The sequence below is a fragment of the Pinus tabuliformis genome, chromosome 6 (genome assembly GCF_031772625.1).
Source record: "Pinus tabuliformis cultivar Carrire ecotype Pingquan chromosome 6, CPIR1, whole genome shotgun sequence".
Lineage (NCBI taxonomy): Eukaryota > Viridiplantae > Streptophyta > Pinopsida > Pinales > Pinaceae > Pinus > Pinus tabuliformis.
The window spans coordinates 2,049,950,118-2,049,972,858 of NC_142292.1; positions in this window are offsets into that span (position 1 = coordinate 2,049,950,118).

Genomic DNA, 22,741 nt, shown 5'->3' on the forward strand with positions numbered 1-22,741 from the left:
GTCGGAGCTTAATAAGCTTTTGAAAGCCAAAATTATCTTTCCGGTCCGACATTCAAATTGGGTCTCTAATATGGTGCCAGTTAGGAAGAAGAATGGCGACATTCGAATCTGTATTGATTTCAGGAACCTCAATAAAGCAAGCTTGAAAGATAATTTCCCGTTACCTACTATGGAGCAAATTCTCCAATCAGTAGTTGGTTCTGAATTGATGTCCTTTCTTGATGGATTCTCCGGATACAACCAAGTTTTGGTTCATCCTGATGACCAACTTAAAACTACATTCAGAACAAAATGGGGAACGTATGCGTATCAGAAAATGCCTTTTGGACTCATAAATGCAGGAGCAACATTCCAGAGAGCCATGGATATAGCCTTCAAAGGGTTGATTAATTGATCAGTAGTCGTCTACCTAGACGATATTACTGTATATTCCAAAAAGAGATATAATCATTTGCATGACTTAAATCAAATCTTTCAGCGATGCAAAAGATATGGTATTTCTCTAAACCCAAAGAAGTCTTTTTTCGCTCTTGACCAAGGAAAACTCTTAGGCTTTATAGTGTCCAAAGATGGCATTTATATTGATCCTGATCGGATTAAGGAAATTTCCGAAATCCCTTTCCCACACAATAAAAAATCAATGCAGTCATTCTTGGGTCAGATTAATTTTGTCAAACGATTTGTTCCAGATTTCTCTTAAATTGTATTACCACTTCAGACAATGATCAAGAAAAAATCAGTCTTCAAATGGGGACCAGAAGAAAAGCAAGCTTTTGATGTTATCAAGCAATCAATAATCAATGCCCCAGCCCTGAATACTCCCAATTTTTCTAATCATTTTACATTGTATACCGTTGCGTCCGATGTATCCTATGCTGCAGTTCTCACGCAGCCAAATGCTCACAACTTGGAAGCACCCATTTCATTTTTTAGCTCAAATCTTCAGGGTGCCGAACTAAATTATTCCGATGTGGAGAAACAAGCCTTTGCTGTGTTCAAAGCAGTTAAACATTACAGGCCCTTTCTTTTGAAAACTCACACGAAAGTAATAGTTCCTTTCCCAGCGGTAAGGCAACTATTAATTCAAAAAGAACTGGGTGAAAGAAGAGCTAATTGGGTCACAGCACTTCAAGAATATGACTTAGAAATAAAGCCAGCAAAGATTGTTAGAGGTCAAGGTTTTTGCAGGATATTGGCAGGAGCATCAAACATTCCTGAATCAAGCGACATCGATCAGACTCAATCAATCAATCAGATAAGTGTCAATGATTCTGAATCTCAATATGCAGATTTAATATTTTATTTGAAGAATGGTTATGCTCCTCCAAATTTATCTTACAAAAATAAAAGGGCCATTAGGTTAAAAGCGAAGAATTTCACTCTCATTGATGATGTGCTTTTTAGACAAAACTATGATTCTATCCTGTTAAGATGTCTTGAGAAACCTGAAGCTCAAAAGGTGTTACAGGAACTACATGATGGGCCAGCGGGAGGACATTTTGGAGCAGATACAACAGCCCACAAAGTCATCCATGCTGGATATTATTGGCCTACTCTGTTTAGAGATGCTCATGAATACGTAAGAAAATGCTTCAATTGCCAAACTGCTAGTGGAAGACAACGGAAATCAGCTTTCCCCCTGCAACCTGTCAACATTGAACAGCCATTTGAACAATGGGGATTAGATATCATTGGAAAGATTACTCCACCATCTTCCAAACAACACAGGTATGTCCTCACTGCTACCGATTATTTTACCAAATGGGTAGAGGCTATTCCTTTAAAGGCGGCAAATTCAGAGGCAATCGTCGAGTTCATAGACCAATTCATCATCACCAGGTTTGGTGTTCCAAACGCTCTCGTTTTTGATAATGCTTCCTATTTCTCAGGAAATGCTATATATGATTTTGCTATTAAGAGGGGGTTTAAACTGAAATATTCTGCTAATTATTATCCCCAGGGAAATGGTTTAGTAGAATCCACTAATAAAAATCTCATCAAAATCATTAAGCGAACTGTTGAACAGAATCATAGAAACTGGCACAAATCTCTAGTGTTTGCATTATGGGCTGATAGGGTTACACAAAAAGCTTCTATAGGTTCCTCCCCATTTAATCTAGTATATGGAAAAGAAGCAGTATTGCCTACCAATCTTGTTCTACCCTCTTTAGCCCTAGTTCAGTACATCGAAGAGACTCCTTCTTCCTCTATCCAACTCAGACATGATCAAATTCTCAAATTAGAAGAAGAAAGGGAAAAAGCCAGAATCACCCATGCCAAACATCAACAAATGATCAAAGCATCCTTTGACTTAACCTCATCCGATTCCAAACACTTTCAAGTTGGTGACTTAGTTCTCAAATGGGACAAGGCCCATGAAGATAAAGGTAAGCATACCAAATTTCAGAAAATGTGGCTTGGACCATTTCAGATCTATGAAAAGATAGGCCATTCGACCTTTTTATTGCAAGACTTATCAGGGGTGAGAGATTCTCTCCCTGTTAATGGCCTGGTCTTGAAGAAATTCTTTAATTGAGAAGGTGATCCCTTCTCCTTTTTGTAGATTTGTCTAGTTTGTAGGATCAATAGGAAATAAAACTGTAGAGTATCTCCATTGACCTTTAGCTTGGTTTGAAAAAGCTGTCTCACAAAATAATACAAATATTTGCTTTTAGATAATAGAATCCTCAACCAAAAGGAATAATTTCTAGAAAACTAGATATCTGTTTGTTCTGAAATCACCACCTAATGTTTTGAAGACTCTTCTCAAAAGGTAAAAGTTCTGTAAATCATTCCTGGTTTTCAAAATGGTCTCCAAAGGTTATTCATTTTAAGATAAAAAACTAACCCATTTTCAGCATCTTCAACTCTGCAACCTGTCATCCATTTACTCTTAAGGAGAAAATTGTTCACCCCATTCACTAAAGTTTATGGTTACTCAGAGTGTAATTCTAAAATATAGAAGATTAAAGATAAGAGGTCTTATTACAAGCCTGCTTACCATGTTCATAGGAAAGTAGTTTGACTGACATTACCAATACTGCCTATCATAACAGGGTAATGGCTTGAAATTTCAAGACAAGAGGTCTCATCACGAGCCGGCTTGTTCAGTTAAATTATTACCAGTGAATGGCATTGTCAACAGCTGGCCACCAAACCAGGACAATGGCTTTTTATCTTATCAATGACAAAGAAGAAAAAACAGATAAAAAAATAAAATATGGAAACATATTTTAGTTGCATTCTGTTAACTACAAGCTTATGTGAATGGAAAAGTGAATAATACTATGGTTAAAAGGTATCCCTGTCGAGACTATAAATGTTTGCTGGCAATAGAGGCTCTACCTATGACAGAGGGGTTAATTATAAAAGCTGATTTGGGAAAGTTTTTGTTTTATCATTATAAACCAATAAAAGCCTATTTTAAGACTTAGAATGTATTTATTTTTTCTTGAAACCAAAAAAAAAAAAAAAAGTTAACAGAATTCACTTGGTTCAGAACGCGCGAATATCCAGTCAAATTAGAAGTTTTCCCTTCTGATTGAGTTTCTAGTTTTGAAAAGCTTAAGTGTTTGCATTACTTTCAGAGATAACTGGTTCTTCCAGCGAATTGCCAATTGTTGTGCCCTACAACAACCCCCCATTTCATATCATTCTTATGTTCAAAAAATTAACATATGGAATGGGTCCCTTTTAATAATTTTGGCATCAATGCTTGTATGTTCAAAATAGGCCGCATAATCAAATGAGTTGTCATATATTTAAGCCTTTTTGGGGACATCAATGTTTCAAATAATAAATAATCTTTTATTATTGCGATAAAGCGATCGCAAGATCGCATATCGCAACAACATAAGAGATGCATTTAAATGGCATATTGGTTTCCGCCGATGCGATATCGCTATCGGCAATCGGCAGAATTATATGCACACCACTAACGGCACATAAATCATGTCCCGACGCGACGCGATGTCAGCGATCGGCTATTGGCGATACCTCATGCGAAACCGCTTTATGATTTAAATCCCGACCCGATGCGATATCGCTATCGGCCGTCGGCAGAATTCCACATACTTCGGTGAGGCACCCGGTTCCTACCCCCGATGCGATGCGATATCGCAATCGGTAGCCCCAAACCATTGTATATGCGCCTACCTTTGTTTCCATGCGCTAGCCCGATGCGATATCGCTTATCGGCTGTCGGCACCACCTTTTGGTAATAATTGTGCAGCACCTATTCCCCGAAGCGATGCGATATCGCTCATCGGTGGTCGGTAGTTTTAAAAGCCATCTCTCAAAGCTTTAATTTTATATTCATATCCGGTTGATAAAGTGCGAATCCCAAAAATTCCGTTAATGCAAGGGATAAGGTAATGCGTGTGTATTTAAAAGATTTTACCCCTTCGATTAATGAACACCTGCGTTTAACCGTCAGAATATCTGTTGCACGCTTAAGTGAGTCATTCACCCAGATAACGGTATAATCATCACATTTAATGGGTAGCAGACCTCAAATCACCATTAATTGCATCTGCAATATCCTCTCAGCAATTGGATCCGCCCACTTTTGGAAATTAATCTTGGCACGCTTCAAATGATATATCTATCCCTCTGTGTAGCATCATTGTTATTATGTTATTACGATTTCTCTTGCAATTGTGTAAAATTCGTCTTTTGAGAGAAGCTCAAGTATGATGGGAAAAAGATCCAAGAGGGCTACGGGCTCTATGGTTACACCTGTAGCAGGTCAAGCTGCTGCAAATAGCAAGAAAGGCCTCGTTTCAAACACTACATGCACTGGTCTTAACAAGACTACATGGCAAGGCACATATAATTTGCTAGAAGCTGAGCAACCAAAAGTTTCAGGGATAGTGGCTACTGCAGACCCATTCAAAAAGTCTGATGCAACTCTTAAAGAGTTGGCTGATTCCTTTCTTCACAGAATAGCGGCCAGAGAACAAGTCCTTCCCTACACTGATGTAGTGCGATGGGCAATTGAGGAAATTCCAATCATTGACAGAACGTTCCACACAAGAGACGGAAGGATTTTCGGGTCTTTCAAGTCAGAGCACCTGAGGGAAATGTATCATTTGCCCGAGCCAATGAAAATCTACAACAAAGACTTCGTGGAGAAGTTTGCAGCTGAAAATGAAGTACCATCCGAGCCTATTCGGGATTGGAGGCAGAACCCGGCCAAACACAAGGACGAAAGCTCGGGTAAGTACTCCGTCGATTCCTTGGCTTCTCCCTATTGCTATGCGGGAATTATGATGTGTAGGCTCTGGGGATTACATGATTCTGCCAATTTTGATATAGAAATGGTTCCCCTAATGGAAGCAGCTGTTAATGGTTTTATCATGGATTGAGCCACCATTCTTTCTGATAAATTGACCGTAGTTGTCCGGGAATTTAGAGCTAAATCTGTAGTTACTGAAAGGAAAATCCCCCCATTTTATTATAGCACCTACATTATGGACACATTGTGTTTTAACTCTGAGTTTCCCATTCTCGGTTGGAGATGGACCAGCCAAGACCCTTTGCCCATTCATTTGTATCATCGGAAATTGTGGAAGTCCTCTTACAAGGACCATTTGTATCAAATTTGCAATGGTTTTATGCTTCCCGTTCATTATTCCATTTTTGATCGGCCTATTCCTAAAATCTCCTATCTCGCTTCCTTCGACTTACCAGCTGTAGCAAGTTGGTTTGGAGAAGAGCACTTTACCTATATTAGGGTTTATGGAAGCCAAGCCAAACCGCATGTTCTCCCTCTATATGTTCCAGACAAACTGTTAGCCCGAGAGATCTCCTACCAGATTATGGCCGAGAGTGTAACCCAAACACTCAAGAAAGAGAAGAAAAGGGGCTGGCCCTCTTTTCCCTTAAGGATGGGTGTTTTTACTCTGCATAATATTCAGCATGCAGAAAAGGAGGCAACAAAGATGCAAGCTTTATCCCTGCCCACTATGCCGGCCAGACTCTATGATCCACATAAAACTGCCTACAATGCCTTAGAACAGGCCAAATTGACCAAGATTGACCATCAAGAGGACGAGTTTGATGACCTGTTCGTAGCTGCTGATTCAATAGGCCAAACCAAGCAGCTTGCCAAGATGAGATACAATGATGAAAATTTAATCGAATTCAATAAACTTAGGGAGCAGAGGTTGCAAACTCTGCCCCTAGATTTATTGTCATTAACTACAGCATCCTCCTCAAGCGAGCCAGGTTAGAAACAGACGAGCCAACCTCCTGTTATAAATAAAGAACAAAAGAAACAACAGGAGGAAAGGAAAGAGAAGCAGCAGGCAGAGAAGCAGAGAAAGGAGCAAATGGATAAGCAGCAGAAAGAGCAGAAGGAACAAGAACAGAGAAAGCAGAAGCAGATGGAGGAACAACGGAAGAAAGAAGAAGAAGAGAAACAAAGGAAAGAACTGGCAGATAGGCAGAAAAAGGAATTAGCAGATAAGCAAAGAAGAGAGCAAGAAGAGAAACAGAGAAAGGAGTCAGAAGAACAGCGACAGAAAGAGTTGGAGGAGCAAAAGAGGTTGGAACAAGAAAAGGAGAAGAGTAAATTCCAGACCTCCATAGATCCTGAATTGCTGAAACAATGGAATCAATTCGATTCCATTATCAGTGGAAAGGAAGGCTCCAAGGACACACCGGACACCACTTCTTCTCAGGTTCTAAGCGGAACCAGCGGCCCACCCACTTCAAAGGAACTCGAGGTAATCACCAAAGACCCTTCCAATCAGATTGTGCTCCAGGTGGAAGATATTCCTCCCCTGGATGTTTTCTACAACCCTAGGCACAAAGCAGTTGTTAAACGCTCAAGGAAGAGACGAAGGCTTGATCAACCTTCCACCTTTCCTGAGCAGACAATTACGGGGAATGTAGTCTGGAAGGAAGAATTGGACCCCTCCGATGATCTAACCAAGCTATCGCAGTATGCGGGAGCTTATTCTGCAGCTACTATTGATAAAGCATCGGAGGTAAGTCTTTTGTTAAAGACTAAGGACCAGGAAATTTGTGCATTGCAAGCAGAAGTAGCTGAAGCGTGAAACAAGGCAGCACAGGTAGAAGAGCAGTTGCTGGCACAACAACAAGCAAACAATGTATTAACCCAGCAACTGCAGACTGAAAAACAGAAGATTGACCAGAGCGCGATCCAGAAGCAGAAAGAGTTAACAGAGGCATTGGCACAATTGAGAGTGGAAAACGAGCAAATGGGGAAGTCAAAGGATGAGCAAATTGCTCGACTATTAGCACAGCTCGAAGATATCAAGGGCACTAAGAAAATGGAAGATTTCAGAGCAGAGGCAGCTCGAATAAATAATGCATTAATCTCTCAGGTTAGACTCTTGTGCCAACAACTAACTGAGGCTGAGCCATTATGTGAAGCATCTGCAACAATATGTCAGCAAATTGAAAAAGCCAGAAATGAGCTAGATCAGGCTGAAGAAACCATAACCTCATATCTTGATTGGCAAGATACTGATGAGCGAAAAGAAGCAAACTTGCCTAGGATCTATGAGCCATTCAAAGACATACTCTTAACGGAATGGAACACTCAGATGATGAAAGCGGAAAGAGCAGCTTCAAGGTGTAAAATGATTTCCAAAAATATGATTGATTTGGTCAACAACACACTCTATTGGGCCAACATAATCTCTCAGTGTACACCTGGAAGCATAACCACGGCAAACATGATTGAACAAACAAGTTATCATGGTCTGGAGGAAAAGAGAAAGTTAATCGCTGGAGTAAAAACTTTAACCTCCGACGCATATTGGCTCTTTTTAATCAAACCGCACACTCAAAGGTTGGCTCTTAAGTGTTTAACAGATGCTCTCAAGTGCCTAATCCCCGACTTTCAGGATGCCACATATGATGCCCATCTCACGTCGCGTCTCAACACTCCACCGGAAGTACAGCCCATGCTTGCGATATGTCAGTTGAGGTTTAAAGGCAAAGAGCCCACCGAATGAAGCATTGCTGCCGACTGCCAGATTGCCAAGAAAAATGGAGAAATATTTATTGATGCCAATTTCATAGTTTTTCAGTTTTTCTTAGATATTTAGATTAGAATAGTATTTATAGACCCTTTCATTGTTTTGGAAAGGGTCGTAAAATTTTGTAATAGACTTAAAGGCTGAAGTTTGCACTACTGTGCTTCAGCCTATATTCTTTTGTGAAACTCGACCGATAGTCCTTTATTTGACGAGAAGGTTGTTTTATGCATCTGTGCACTATTGTCTCTTGTTTGGAATGCTTTCTGGTTTGAAGGAAGGACTGCGACATAGCGATTTATATAATGGAATGTTGAGCAGCTTACATGGTACTTTTATCTGCATCTGTCCTCTTTCCTTTCATATGAATTGCTGTGTTATTATCTTTTGCTATTATTGAATACATGTATGCGCTGTAACAGCAAATCTTCATTTCATTCCACTATTGGATGTTTTGTGATATGCTTTTCTTTTAATCATGCATGTAGCAATGATATGAATGACAATGTGTAGTAATTCGCTTTTATCGCTCTGCATAACTAATTATGCAGAGCAATTTTAAATGGTTTAAACATCTATGCTTTAGTGTTAGGGTCATCTATATGTCTGCCTTAAAGCACAGAATATCAAACGCTACGCTTTGAAAGATTGATAAGTCCCGGGATTAGATTATTAGATTATTAGATTATATATATTTTGCTGATAGTTTTAGCTATTCATTTATCACTATCCTACCTCATAAGCTACTCGTCCATCCCACTTTTATCTATTATTGGGAAACTGGTCCCATTATCCCCAGTCGGAGCCACTATTCCAAACGGAAAAGGAGCTGCTTTCAAGGTTCTGGACCGGGTGGTTTCCCCTTTGTTGTGGCAGCGATTTTCGAGGCCTCAACACCGCCTCAGACAGAATATTTCTTTTTGATCTCTTCCACTAGCTTGGTAGCCTGAAATCGGGTGAACTCCTCTCACCTCCTCGCATGACTCTTTCTATACACTTAATACATTTTAGCCATCATGTACCCCTTCTAAACTCATATAGTAGGGGCCATATTTTACAGCACCATTTACCACCCTTGGTAGATTTAATGCTCTATGATATGGCCTAGGGTAACCCTTCCCTACCAAACTTGGTCCATTTAAAAAAAAACAATGTTTTAAATCCCATACGTGAATATGCCCTCTCTAAAGAGCGTGTACATGTGGGTCAGCCTATACCCAACCCAAGTTTATTTTTTAAAACATTAAAAAATATATAATCTCCCTTAATTTGGGCAAGGTTTATGGGGTTGACCAAATACCCACCTACTATAGCCCGTGGCCCAACTATTTCCCAACTAAAAAAACTAATCTAGAGAAGTATAAATACATCTCCATGGGAAGGCCTGAAGGAGGAGAAAGGATTAGATATTGATATTATAGTCAATTACATCACTGATCAAGTCTAAAGATATCTCTATGCCTTCTACACTCCTAGCCATAGGAAACCCATGTTTCTTCTTGAGATGTTCATCATCCCTTCATGACATCCTTGTGTATACTTATGGAGGAGGATTGTTGAGGCTTGGGCAGGACAGATCCGAAGGACAGATTCACTTGGATCTAGCAGATGACTCAAGTTGTATTTCTTTCGTATTTTCTTTATCTTACATTAATAAAGAGGTGATGTCTTTTTCCTGATGATTATGGTCTTTATGCATTAATTTATGTCATGATTTTCTTATAAAATGTCATGTTAATGCTTATTTCCTTACATGCTTATATGATCTAACCTTGATATCATGAACATGCTTTCAGTTATTTTTTGTGTATGTGCTTTGTCTTGAACGAATTGTGGGTCTTAAAGTGCAAGGAAGAAGCAAAGGGTTTGAACCCTACAGGAACAACCTCAAACGTAGGACCTATGGGTAAGACCTTATGTACCAAGTTTAATTGTTTAAGTATTAGCACTGCTTGTTTGTGTGTCGCTTTATGCCGTATGCCCTCTGCTCTATTGGTGTTCCCAACCCAAGACCCTGGGGTGATTCTACCTGAAACACTCCCCCACAACAAAGTAGTTCCGACTTAGGTGTGTAAATGACCCAAGATGTTATCACAAAAAATTTATCATCTAGCCATAATGTACTAGATGGATCGAAGTACACCATGTAGGGCCAATTTTACAATAGTAAAATTTCTTTCACTATGAGAAATTACGTAATAAACTGCATTTATTAAGTCATTTATAACTAAACCCATGAATAATAATTAAGTAAATCACTATTTATTTAATTATCTTCTAGGAATAATTAATTAAACCATTGTGTAATTAATATTCCTTGTCACATTTGCCCCAATTATGAGAAATAAATAGATAAGTCATTAATTATCTTATTTTTATTTAGGAATAATTAATTAATCACTAATTAGTTATTATTCCTTGTCAAGTTTGACCAAATCCCTTAGGAATAATTAAATAAATCATTATTTGTTTATTATTCCTTAACCATATTTCTTGAAATGATAAATAAATCATTTATTTATTTATTATTTCTAAATAAAAATTTAAATACTTTTTCCCTCCAAACCAAATATAATAAAATATTCCAAATGGTTAATTCTAGAATGGAGTTAATAATATTTTATTATTTCTCATTATTTGATGGTAACCTAATATTTTGTTATAAATAGAAGGGTTTTCCATTCATTCTTCACTTTCGATTATTTTCATTGTTGCAGCTTTGATTATTATCATTGTCGCACACCATCTTCTTTTCAATTTGAGTTCTTGTTGAGATCAAACATTTTGTTTGTTGGGTTTTACACATTATAGAGGAGAGAGACTCTACAAAATCTGAAGACATTGAGGATAGCCAAGAACCCATCTGATAGAGGGGGACTGGTAACATTATTTGTTCCCTTCACATGTGTTGTTTAATAAAATATATTCTTTATATATCTGGTTTCCATAGGATTATTGAAGTTACTTACGTTTATTTTACTATTCCATTTTGTTGTTTAACTAGTTCTGTTGCATAGATCATGGATTTTACAGGTTTTGTTTCTATCATTTGCTTTAGATCTACACTATTTAACAACCATTTTACTTTTAGGGTCATTTGTCATCCACAACCTAAAGTAGTTTATTTTCGTACACATTCAAGAAGAAGTCTAGGTAACAAATTGGCGACTCCACTAGGGATGTTCTAATTGTCGCAAACAAATTGGTGACTCCACTGCGTTTTTAATTTTGATTCAGAAACCTGGGTGACCTTCAATTTTTTAGCTTGGGTTTTTCTTTTTAAATTTCTTAAATTTTTTTACTGTCATTCTAACCCTAGATCAGTCAAATGTCTACCTTCTGTAAGTTTTTTGGTCATTTCCGCAGGTCACAGGAACCAGTCGTGATAGAGACGACAATTTTTTTCAAGACTTTCCACCCGATAACTAAGGAGAAAAAATCACACTTTTCTGCCCCAAAAGTGCGATTTGGAGGTCCAGAGCGCACTTTCTAGGCCAAAAAGTGTGATATCCCCCTAAACAGGTTAGTACCTACGATTTTAGGTTTTTTGGGGTTTTTTATGATCTGTTTCTAGGTTTTTCTGAGAGTTGTCTACTGGGTTGGTTGATGACTGTCTTAGCCTGCTTAGGCCTTTATCTACTCCATTTTGCTTGTCGAAGTGGAATTTATCCCCTTAGGGCTTCTAGTTTTCTTCCACCTTTATAGGAAGAGTTTAGCTGAGTAAGAAGTCTGAATTTTTGCAAATATTTCAACCATATTTTCCAGATATGTACCTTCCTTTTTCAAATATTCAAAGATAGGTTGTTTCCATCCAAATTTCCCTCTTGAGCCTTGTTTGGTAATTTACCTTAGGGTACCATTGTTTTCCCTAAGTTTCTCACCCATCTCACTATCTTTTTGCAACAATTTTCCTCCCTAGTTTTTTATTATTGCTACATCACTTTCCAGCAGCATAGTTTCATTTCATCCCAGTCACACAAACACTTAGATATCTTGTCATTTTATGTGTCCTTTCAGTTGATTTCACCACCAACCAACAAAGTTTTTGCAAACCTAGTTTGGGTGGGGTTTAGATAGTTGATTTTCTATTTATTTTATGTTTTTCATTTCATTTTATATCAGCAATATTTGTTTTTTTTCAAACATGATCTGGGCTTAATTAATAAACACACTTGCACACACAAGCACAACTTAAAAAAAGGGTGATTGGTTTACACCACCCAGCCAAGACTTGACTTAATTAATTTTTCTCCCCACACATAGAAAAACATTTGTTTTATCTCCCTTCACCATTTATGTCACTTGTGTCTTAGAGCCATTGCACCACCAAGGCATTTGTCACGAAGACTCTTAGGCCTTCATCCCCAGTTTCCACTTGGGCATATTACTCCTTCCCATAAGATTTGAGTTCATATTCCCCGGAGTCCCTATACTGACTCCTCTTCTAGTTCATTTGATTCTGAGCCTCCTTCACTGCATACCATCATCATGTTAGGAGCCACTGCAGGTGCAGGAAACCAACCTGGTGTTGGCTCTGGTTCTACCCCGGTATTCACATCTAGCATAACCATCTCAGGAACCATTCCAATAGCTCCCATGCTACCTTTCATGGCTAGGTTAAGCCTCCCAAATTTTATCCAGATGATTAATGACCCTATACACCATGATGCCAGTTGGCCACCTATGCCGACTAAGCTCCCCTTCGACATTCCCAAGTTTGAGGGTAATTCTGGAGAGGACCCTACCAATCATGTTTGCTCCTTCCATATGTGGTGTTCATCCAATTCCATCGCCAATCACTCCATTCATCTTTGGTTGTTCCAATGCACGCTAAATAGAGATGCTCCAAAGTGGTATGTTGACCAGCCCGCTGCCTCGTATTCCACTTTTGCGACGCTTTCTAAAACGTTCCTCTCATAATTTCAATTACCTCTTCGATACAACACTAGTATAGAAATTTTGACTGCATTTCTTGAGTCCTCTGCCACCATTATTTCTGATCATGTTTAGGAATGGCATAGAAGGAGGAGTATGTGTCATGCTCCACCCTTCGAAGACCATGTCTACCTTGATTGGTTTCTTAGGACTCTTTTAGTGCCTATTTCCATAGATGTCACGTCTCAATTTCCTCAGATAGAGGAAGAGGGTTAATGTCATCATCCTTGATCTCCCCTGAGTCAATTATCTCGTCGATGTCCAAAAAGAAGTATGTCACCCCTCTCACTAGCGTTTCACCTGGAGTCTATAAATATTCCTCATTGTTGGGTGCTTTCCCTGGTCCTCCCCCTCCTATCTCTAAGCCTAGCTCTTTGAGCATTTACATGTTACAAGCTTCACGGGATGCTCAAAAGAATTTTGGTACATCTTCTCAACAACAAACTCCTCAATACCCTGTTGTTACCATCTCATTCAAGCCATCCGGATCCACTCCATGAGGACCTCCTCCATTTGTGGGTGCCTTCGCTTTGTTCCCACCAGGAACTATTCCTCCAAGTCTTAACTATTAGTGTCAGTCTTTGAAGCCTTCCACCAGTGATCAAACATGCTCTTACAAAGTGGTCTTAGGGTGTCAAAGTCAAGTTTTTTCATTTCAGTGAGTCTTCAAGTAAAATTTGGTCACTAGGTATTAGGTCTAGGATTTGTTTTCACTCCTTTCAAATTTTTCCAAATGTCAGTCCATGTCACCATTCGGCTGAAGTCTACCATCATTCAAAAAGTTGTCATCATCATTTTAGGTTCCAATGGGTCATTTTACACCTTGTTTGTGCTTCAGTTGTGCTCAGGTAAGGCTCATCTCCCTCTCCTAAGGTTTTTGTTTATGAGCAAGAAAAAATGAATTTGGAAAACGTGAGAGAGGTTTTTGTCCACAATAGGCCAAGGAAGAAAAAATCCTTCACTTTTTACATAGGTGTCATGGTTTTAAAGAAAATTTAAAAATACAAGTTGCCTTAGGATAGATAATGCACCTCTGGAGTGACCTTGGGAAAATTAAGATTTCTCCTAGCCTAGTTGTCCAAATTACTTGCTTGATGAGCCAAATGATAATGCGACACAAAGATATTTCCAATGAGCTATCATGAGCTCAATTTTTAGTTGAGGAAGACCTTCAAAAGTTGACTGCAACAACACTATGCATTTTGGCAGCCTCATTCTACACATTTTGACCAGTATTGGGAGATTGGACTTTTGACAGGGCAAATGCACTCCAAATTGAAAAATTCAAGATATTCTGGAAAGTAGACCCACCAATATTACCAAATACCTATCACACACCCAATTTGGACATGGAGAAGGCTTCAAAAATTGGTCTACAAAAGGTGTTATGAACCAAAGTCTGGCGCTACCCATAGGAGTGGTGCTATGCACCAAAGTCTGGCGCTACGCAGTGTAATTTTAAACTGGCGCTGCGCACAGGAGCTGCACTACACAACTGGGAAGTGCGCTTGGCATTTGAGCTACAAATTGTTGCAAATTGCATCAAATCACATCAAAAATCCCAAATTTCTCTATTTGCAAGTAAGTAACATAACTATTCTTGCTAAAAGGAATTGTTGCATCAGTTTTGAGTTATGTTGTCTCTCAAAAACATCAAACCCTAATTTTCACTAAATTATCTCATATATTGCAAAAATACACTCATCACTGTTGTCCCATATCATCTTTTACTGCTTCGCTAAACCCCATCCTCCCATAAATAATTCCCTAGACATCATTCCCTAAACTTTTCCCTAATTCCCAAACCCTATACCCATATATCCCAAACCCTACATATACCCTAAACCCTATACTATTCACTAACCCTACTCACTCCCTACATCCATTTCCCATTCTTGTTCACCCTCACCTGTTTTCCTATTCAAATCTCTTTATACTCATCTTCCCTTCATCCACCAATCCACCACTCTTCATTCACCACAAAGAGGAACAGCTGTACACAAAGAGGAAAAATTGTACACAAAGAGGAATAGATGTACACAAAGAGGAACAACTTTACAATAATGGAGAGGGATAGGGAGTATGAAACGGAGGAAGAAACCCACAGTGATTAGTTCCAGGGACAAAAGTCAAGTTGACCTCCATTGAGCAAGAGATTGAGAATGACCGGGAAACTTGGCTTGAAAGGGTCAACATACACCTTGAGGGGCTACTTGAGAAGGCCAATAGAGACAAGAATATGCTTCACCACATGGCCTATCACTATATGACCCAGAACAAAATATGCAATATAAGGATGAGGAAGCTTAAGGAAAGGATGAGGAAGGCCTTGAGAAGCAAAAAGGAGCATGAAAAGATTAAAATCTTGGCTGAGGCCTCACTATCCCATCAAAGCCGCTAATGAGGGAGCCTTGTGCTAAATCTAGGCAAGTTTTGGTGAATTTTTGTCATTTTGAAATTTTGAAATTTTCCAACAGGAAATTGCATTAGGTTCGTAGAACCATCGGCTCTACGATTTTGATTGGGAGACTTTTTGGAGATATTGTTTGCATATTTGGATTCAGAATGATGAGAACATCAATCCCCGAAAGCTTCAGCAATTTTGGAGCAAAACCTGGTCACCTAAAGGTCAAAACACCATCAAAAAATGACCTCCGTGCCTCTTTTTCAACACACAGGAAGCAACCTTGGGAGATTCCACTTTTGAGGGGGAAATGACATCCAAATGCCAAAATTCAAGATTTTCTAGAAACTAGATAGGAATACCTTTCCAATGAGCTATCTTGGGCTCAATTTGGCTAAGGGTGAGGCCTCCAAAATCAGCTGAGACGTGGCACTATGCACCTGGCAGGTGGCGCTAGCATAGAACGAGTTTGCTCAAAAATCCAAATTTGGCCTAGTTTTTCTACAAGTTGACTTTTTCTCTCATCTTGGATGAATTTATGATTGGAAATGATGCTATGCTATGTGAATGTAATTGTAAAATTACCTTAAAGGGTAGATTCATCATTTTGAGGTGGTTTTTGGGTGAATGAATCAGTTTCCATGGTTTTAGAGGCACGCTGTTCCACTGCCTATATTCATGCTCCTAGTTTAGATATGGTTGAAACAGTCCCTTATCTCTTGGATTCAACCCCTAATGGCTAGCATAGTTAGTTTTCATGTTTATATTATGTATTTTCTTCCTCATTTGTAAAGGTTGGACTCTTGTGGATTCTTTGAGTTACATTGTACATCTCTACAACAGTTTGGCAAGGAAATAAACCAGGATTTGCAGCTATTTTTGTGGGATTCTTGTGGTAATGTGTTTTTGCATTATTTCTCCTTCTGTCATTAGTTTTTATCATATGTTATATGTGCCAAAATCTATTTCAATATTCTTAACTAAATTAAATCAAGATAGATAGGTAGAATACATTGGTAACAGTGCTCTGCCTTGGGAATACATTTAGTTTTTGATGTTTTCAGATGTCTGAAGAGGACTCATGATTCTTGCATGCCCTTCTCAGCTCCTCACCAATATTAGACCTATCATATCACTCAATTCCAAGTGCCAAAACACCTACCTACCTCACCCCATAGAACACCCTACAATTCTGACTTCATTTCCCGGACCCAAAGTTGCCTGCTCCATTTGATCCAGCAACAAAACCATCAAAATCAACCAAAAACACTAGAGCTACTATACCTAGCCTAAAATCCATACTTGATATCAATAATTTTGACTGAGATTCACAAGGAGAGAGCCCTCTCCTGACCTGGTAGGGCTAGCTACCAACTTAATCTTGGTTTGTGGTTTCCTAGGATTGCCTCCCTTCAACCTGATGTCAATCCAAGCTCTAACATTAACCATCTAGGAGTTGTTACACTAGGAAATTACCCTGTAGGACACATACCTTTTTTGTTTCCTCCTCCTGGAATATTTTTTTTCCTGGTCATGGCTTCATTGACTCTCCCTAATATGACTTTGGGGATCCCAGTGTGGTATATTGATCCCCCAACGAGCACTCTGCCTAGTCAGCTCAGACCATATCGTGCTTTCGCCCTGGTTCAAATAGTCCCTACAACCCCTGTCACTACTCCAGTTCCACTGCAACCTCAACAGTAACCCACTCCTATTGTGAAAGCATCTGGACAGGGGGGAAAAGCCAAGAAGAAGGAACCTAAGGACAAGAATCCCCAAGCACCTTCAGCTCCCAAATCTCCAAAGCTGACACCTTCATGCGCTTTGTGTGAGGTTTTTGGCCATGCCACCAATAATTGTCCTGAGCTTCCTCGTCTCAAACCTTTGGTTCATGAAACATTCCCTGAGTGAAATATCACCGAGGTCTAAGTTACTCTACTGGGACCATCCAAGAAACTCAAAATGTTGCACAGAAATCACCCTTGTGCCTTGTGCAATCATTATGATCACTATTCCCATTATTTCCCTCATCTCGATGAATTTTTTGATTGCCTCCAAGTGCTTTGCGACTTCGAGGCCACTCGTAGTGGATCATCTACTCCTCTACCTATGGATTTTGGTACCACTAGTACACCAAAATAGGGTGACTCTAGTCCCACTATCGTGATCCCTCCCCCGATGTCGAGATGACAGACTCCACAGTCCATATCCTTTACCTGTCATCATCCTTGATATATTTGTAGGAAAACTTCACTAAGGTTCCCACGCGCACTTTTGTCGAACCTATCTCATTGGAAACTTGGGTCTCAACATCAATAGATATTCCACCTACTAGCTCATCCTCTAGCAGTTTAGACGATGCGTATGTGAACCATCTTTCTCAAGATGATGCACCAGGTACTGCAGCCACATCATGTAGTCAATCTTCCTCCCATATTCCCATCTTCCATTTTGAGGACATTGTGGAAGTTATGTATGTTGGGTTGTGGTATATTCTTTCCACGATGCAATGGTTTTCGGTCCATGGTATTTTGTAGATCTGGTCAAGGGAACTATGGTTATGTTCTAATCAAGGGTTAATGTATTGGGATTTATGGATGCTTCGGCATGTATAAATATGTATTGTAACATTGAAAGGAATATAATGAAAAATCAATCTGGTAGTCCCAGTTTTGGGATTCAGGGGAAAATATTTGTGTATATTTGTTTTATGTGTTATGCTCTCTCCATTGCTTATTTTCTATTTTTTTTAGAATTCGTATGCAGGTAATTTCTATACAGGGTTAAAACCTACATTTGATATCAAAGTTGTTTTGGCTTCAAGGGGATTGTTGCTGAGGGGTTTTGCTCGGGCCTATGGTAGACCCTATTCAGTGGGAGATCTGCAAGATTGATTCGGTGGTGAAAGAATATGACAAGAAGTGGAAAGATAGAGATCGAGAAATTTAATGGTCAGAGTTTTGAGTTGTGGAAGCTCAAGATGGAGGATCTGTTGGTGGATAAAGATCAGTGGATCGGAGTAGAACCAAGTACTAGACCAACAGGAGTTTTCGATGAAGAATGGAAGAAGCTGGATTGGAAGGCAAAGATCACAAATGATTGTGTGTCTTGGATTTATTATAGTTGAATGTATCAGCGGAAGCTACGGTGAAGGCTTTGTGGGACAAGTTAGGGACTTTGTACCAATCTAAGTCTCTAGTGAATAAACTATTCCTACGGAAAAAGTTGTATAACCTGAGGATGAAAAATTGAGACTCGGTAATAGAGAATTTGAACGCATTTAATACTTTGGTAAGCGAGTTATTGTTTGTTGATATTAAAATTTCATATGAAGATAAGTGCATTAGTTTTTTGTGTTCTCTACCAAATTCTTGGGATACTCTGGTTATTGCAACAGGTAGCAATGCAACTGCCTTACAGTTTGATGAAATATTCTCATCCTTGCTGACAGAGGAAATGAGATGGAGAGCTAGAATGGTGATTCCTTGTCTGTACGAGGATGGTCCCAGAATAGAAACATAAATAATTCCTTGAGTGGGAGATCTAAATCTTTAAGAAAATTTGTAAAGGTGTGCTGGAAATGCGGAAAGGAAGGGCACTAAAAAAGGGACTATAAATCTAAAGCTTCTGACAAAGGAAATGGATATGATGAATCTCCTTCTGCAGAGGTGAAAACCACCTCAGATGAAGGTGGGTATGTGTACTTGGCTTCTTCTTCAAGTACACATGTAGATCATGAGGAATGGTTGATTGACTCAGGTGCATCCTTTCAATTCACTCCCCATAGAGAGTGGGTCTACGAGAATGACAAATATGATGGCAGTGATCTCTCCTTAGGGGATGATAGGAAGGCTAGAATAATTGTTTGTGGAAAAGTAAAGTTGAAGTTACAAGGTGGAAGGATTATAACACTTCCAGGTGTTTTTCATATACCTGCATTGGCCAGAAATCTAATTTCTATAAGCAAGCTGGATGATGCAGGTGTAAAAACAGTGTTCGAGAAAGATACCTGCAATATGGTTTGGAGAGCACTGGTATTGATGTGAGGAGTTCGGATTTGAACTCTGTATAGGCTGCAAGGTAGCACTATTATTGATGGGTGCAATAGTTCTGTGGTTCCTGAAAGTGGAGTAGAAAATCTAGTGGTCTCTGGAGAAAAGACCATGCTATGGCATCAAAGGGTTTGACATATTGGAGAGAAGGGCCTTCGAATACTTCATGGTAAAGGTATGGTAGAAGGTATGACTAATAGCTCTCTAGATTTTTATTTCTATGAAAATTTTGTATATGGTGTTATCACAAAATCGTGTACTAAGGGCTGCTACTTAGCAAGATCTCATGCAACTATTTCAAACCAGGCTTTAGACTAAGGCTTAGCCTCCTTAGTCAGAGAGGGCTCTCTCACAGATTTTTGATATGAGTTAATAACAAGAAAAGATGGCTAACTCTTCAAACAGTACATGAAAATAAGCTGGTTGGAACAACAAAATAACACTTCTTCCATGAAAACACTGTCACTGCTCTCATCTGCATTTTTGGAGGGAAGCAAAACTCTGTACAATAGGCATGCTAGGATTTGGGCCTCCACTGAAAACTCGAACAAATCCCCAATTTCGTAGCACGCTACGAAACCACCTAAACAGGTAGCGCTACGAAACTGCTAAAAAAGAATTCATGCGCTGCGAAAACACCCTGTCTTTAAGCTAGGCTAAAAATTTTTGGCAACAGAATTTTCAGTGATAACATATGGGAAGCAAAATCAGGTGAGTTTCCCCTTTGGTGGTAAGAGGGCAAAACAGATATTAGAGCTTGTGCACAATGATCTGTTTGGACCTGTGAAGGTTCCATCACTGGGTAATTTTGTGTACTATGTATCATTTATAGTGACTTCTCAAGGAATACATGGATATAATTCCTCAAGAATAAATCTGAAGTATTTGATAGGTTTAAATAATTTAAGGCTCTGGTGGAGAACTAGACAAAGAAGAAGATAAAGGTGCTAAGGACAGATAATGGTGGAGAGTTTTGCAAGAAGGAATTTGAAGAGTTTTGTAAGAAACATGGTATAGCATGGCAGAAGAATACTCCATACACACCTCAACAAAATGGAGTTGCAGAAAGAATGAATAAGACATTGATGGAAAGGGAAAGAAGCATGCTCAGCGGTGCCAGGTGTTGGCTGTGTGGGGCCTGACCCAGGTTCAACATTAGTTAGCCAAACAAATCCCTATACTACTACCCCTTTTGGCATCAACCCGTGGAGTGTGGATCGAAGTCTCACCTGAAGTAGTATAGGGGGATGCTGGAACCAAGTTTCCGCACCCTGAGATGGTCGTGATGTCAATTTATACCCTTTGTTCCTACTTTTGCACAAGTCACTAAGCTTTAGGGATCTATCAGTCCACCCCTTTATTCTGCCCTTTAGTACCTCTACAAAGATGTATGATTGACCTTCGTGCAGCCTTAACTTGTGATATAGGTACTTTCACACTGCTATGACAATGTATTGTATAGATTCCCAAGTTATCTTAATTGTTTTACTTATCTTACTAAAAAATCATAGTTAGTGCTGCGTAATCTGATATTCTTATTTGCGTTCAGTTAACCAATATTATCATGTGCATTTGCACATCACATAAACATTGTAAAGTAAACCCAAAATGCAATATCACCAGATGCATTAACATGAGATAAAACACAGGAATTGTAGAATACTTCTCTTTATTGATATCTTTAGACTATTACAGACTCTATCCGCCCTATGCACACAGCTACAGGGGTCTGCGCACTCACCTGCGAACTTCCACCCTAGGCCTCTGCGCACTCCGCTTCAAAGCCTCTACCTACGCTAAGATCCGAACACTTAGACTTCAAGACTCTTCACTTCATTCTTCACTAAAGACTTAATACTAATAACTACTTAGAGCTTACTTACTTAGCTCCGTTTTATATAATTCTGTGTTCTGTCGACCATGGGTGGATCTTTACAGCCGACTTTACACTTTACAAAATAAGGGAAGATAACCCTTTAGACTCTTGACACCTTCGCACTCCGCAACCACAAAATGAAAAGACTTTACAACTTTATTACAAAATTGACCCAAAACATGGGCTTTTAGCCCCAAAAATGTCCTTGGGGGATCTCGTTCCCAATAGGCCCCAACCCAAACATGGTGACTCGTCCTCGAGTCACTTTGCAGGTGTGGAGATCTTAGTGTGAAGACCTCCCAACTCAACCTGTATGACCGCAACCTCGGCAGTGCACTGTGCATCTGCCTGCTTCTCTTCTTCGACCGACTGCTTGGTCACTGGTTCTGAACTGTCGACCTGAAGCTTCTGCTGAGTTTCTTGCAGATTTGCTAGCTTTCCTTCAATAGAGGTCGTGACCAAATAAGCCTCATCCAACCAGGGTTGTAAGCGCACCTTCAGCATTTCCTCCTTGTGATGCATTGCATCTACCTATTCTTTCAACTGCTTTGCCTCCTGCACCTTTGCCAATCTTTGCGTGAGATAGATGGTTTGTGTTGTACCTTTTACTTCATCATAGCACTGTTGTAGCTCTTGCGCTTTTTTCTTTAGCCGTTGTACATTAGGGTCCTCCTATAGGCTCGTTAGGGCCTCGAACGATTGTTCAAAAAGTTATGTGCAGTCTGCTACTACACTGTCTACCACCGTTAACACCTCTATGATAGTGGTTGCATGGTACTTCTTTACTTCTAGCAGAGTTTAAGGCTAGGCCTTCAACTGTAAATCTGCAATCTGTAGGTTGAGTTCCAGCTAAACCCTAGCCATCTCTGTGCAAGCATCATGCACCCCTGTAGCAAGCTTGCAGACATGCACCTCGATCGGTTCTTCCTCAAGAATGGCCAACTCCAAGGCCATTCGACATGCCTCCTCCACGACCTAAACTAGGCACTAGTTTCGGTCAGTTACTTCGGTCACAGAGGCGATGGCCGAATCATGCTGTAGGGCCATCTGTTCATTATTCATCCTCTACTCACTGATCAATTGTAATGCACAGTGTTCATGGACCCTCATCTTTGCGATCACTCCATCCTACAATAGGTGGAGCACCTCGCTAGGGAGCACTGCCAGGTTCAACCCCACCCCCTTGAGGGCACTAACAGTGGGCCTGTCAGCTTCATTCTCTTGTTCAGTGCTCCATCTGGTAGCATTATCACGCTGGATACCTTTGCACACAGCATTTCTATAGCTTCTGAAGTACCGACCGTGAGGCTGGTGGACACCGTGCCAGCCTGTAATGTGTAGGTCTGTAGCTCCTGCGGACCTGTCTAGATGGCTCCCAATAGTAGCTATTTTTGCTATTCAAATTATTGTAGTGCCTCTACGGTGACATCCCACATCATGTCTCCAATGTCATGCAAATCGCTCT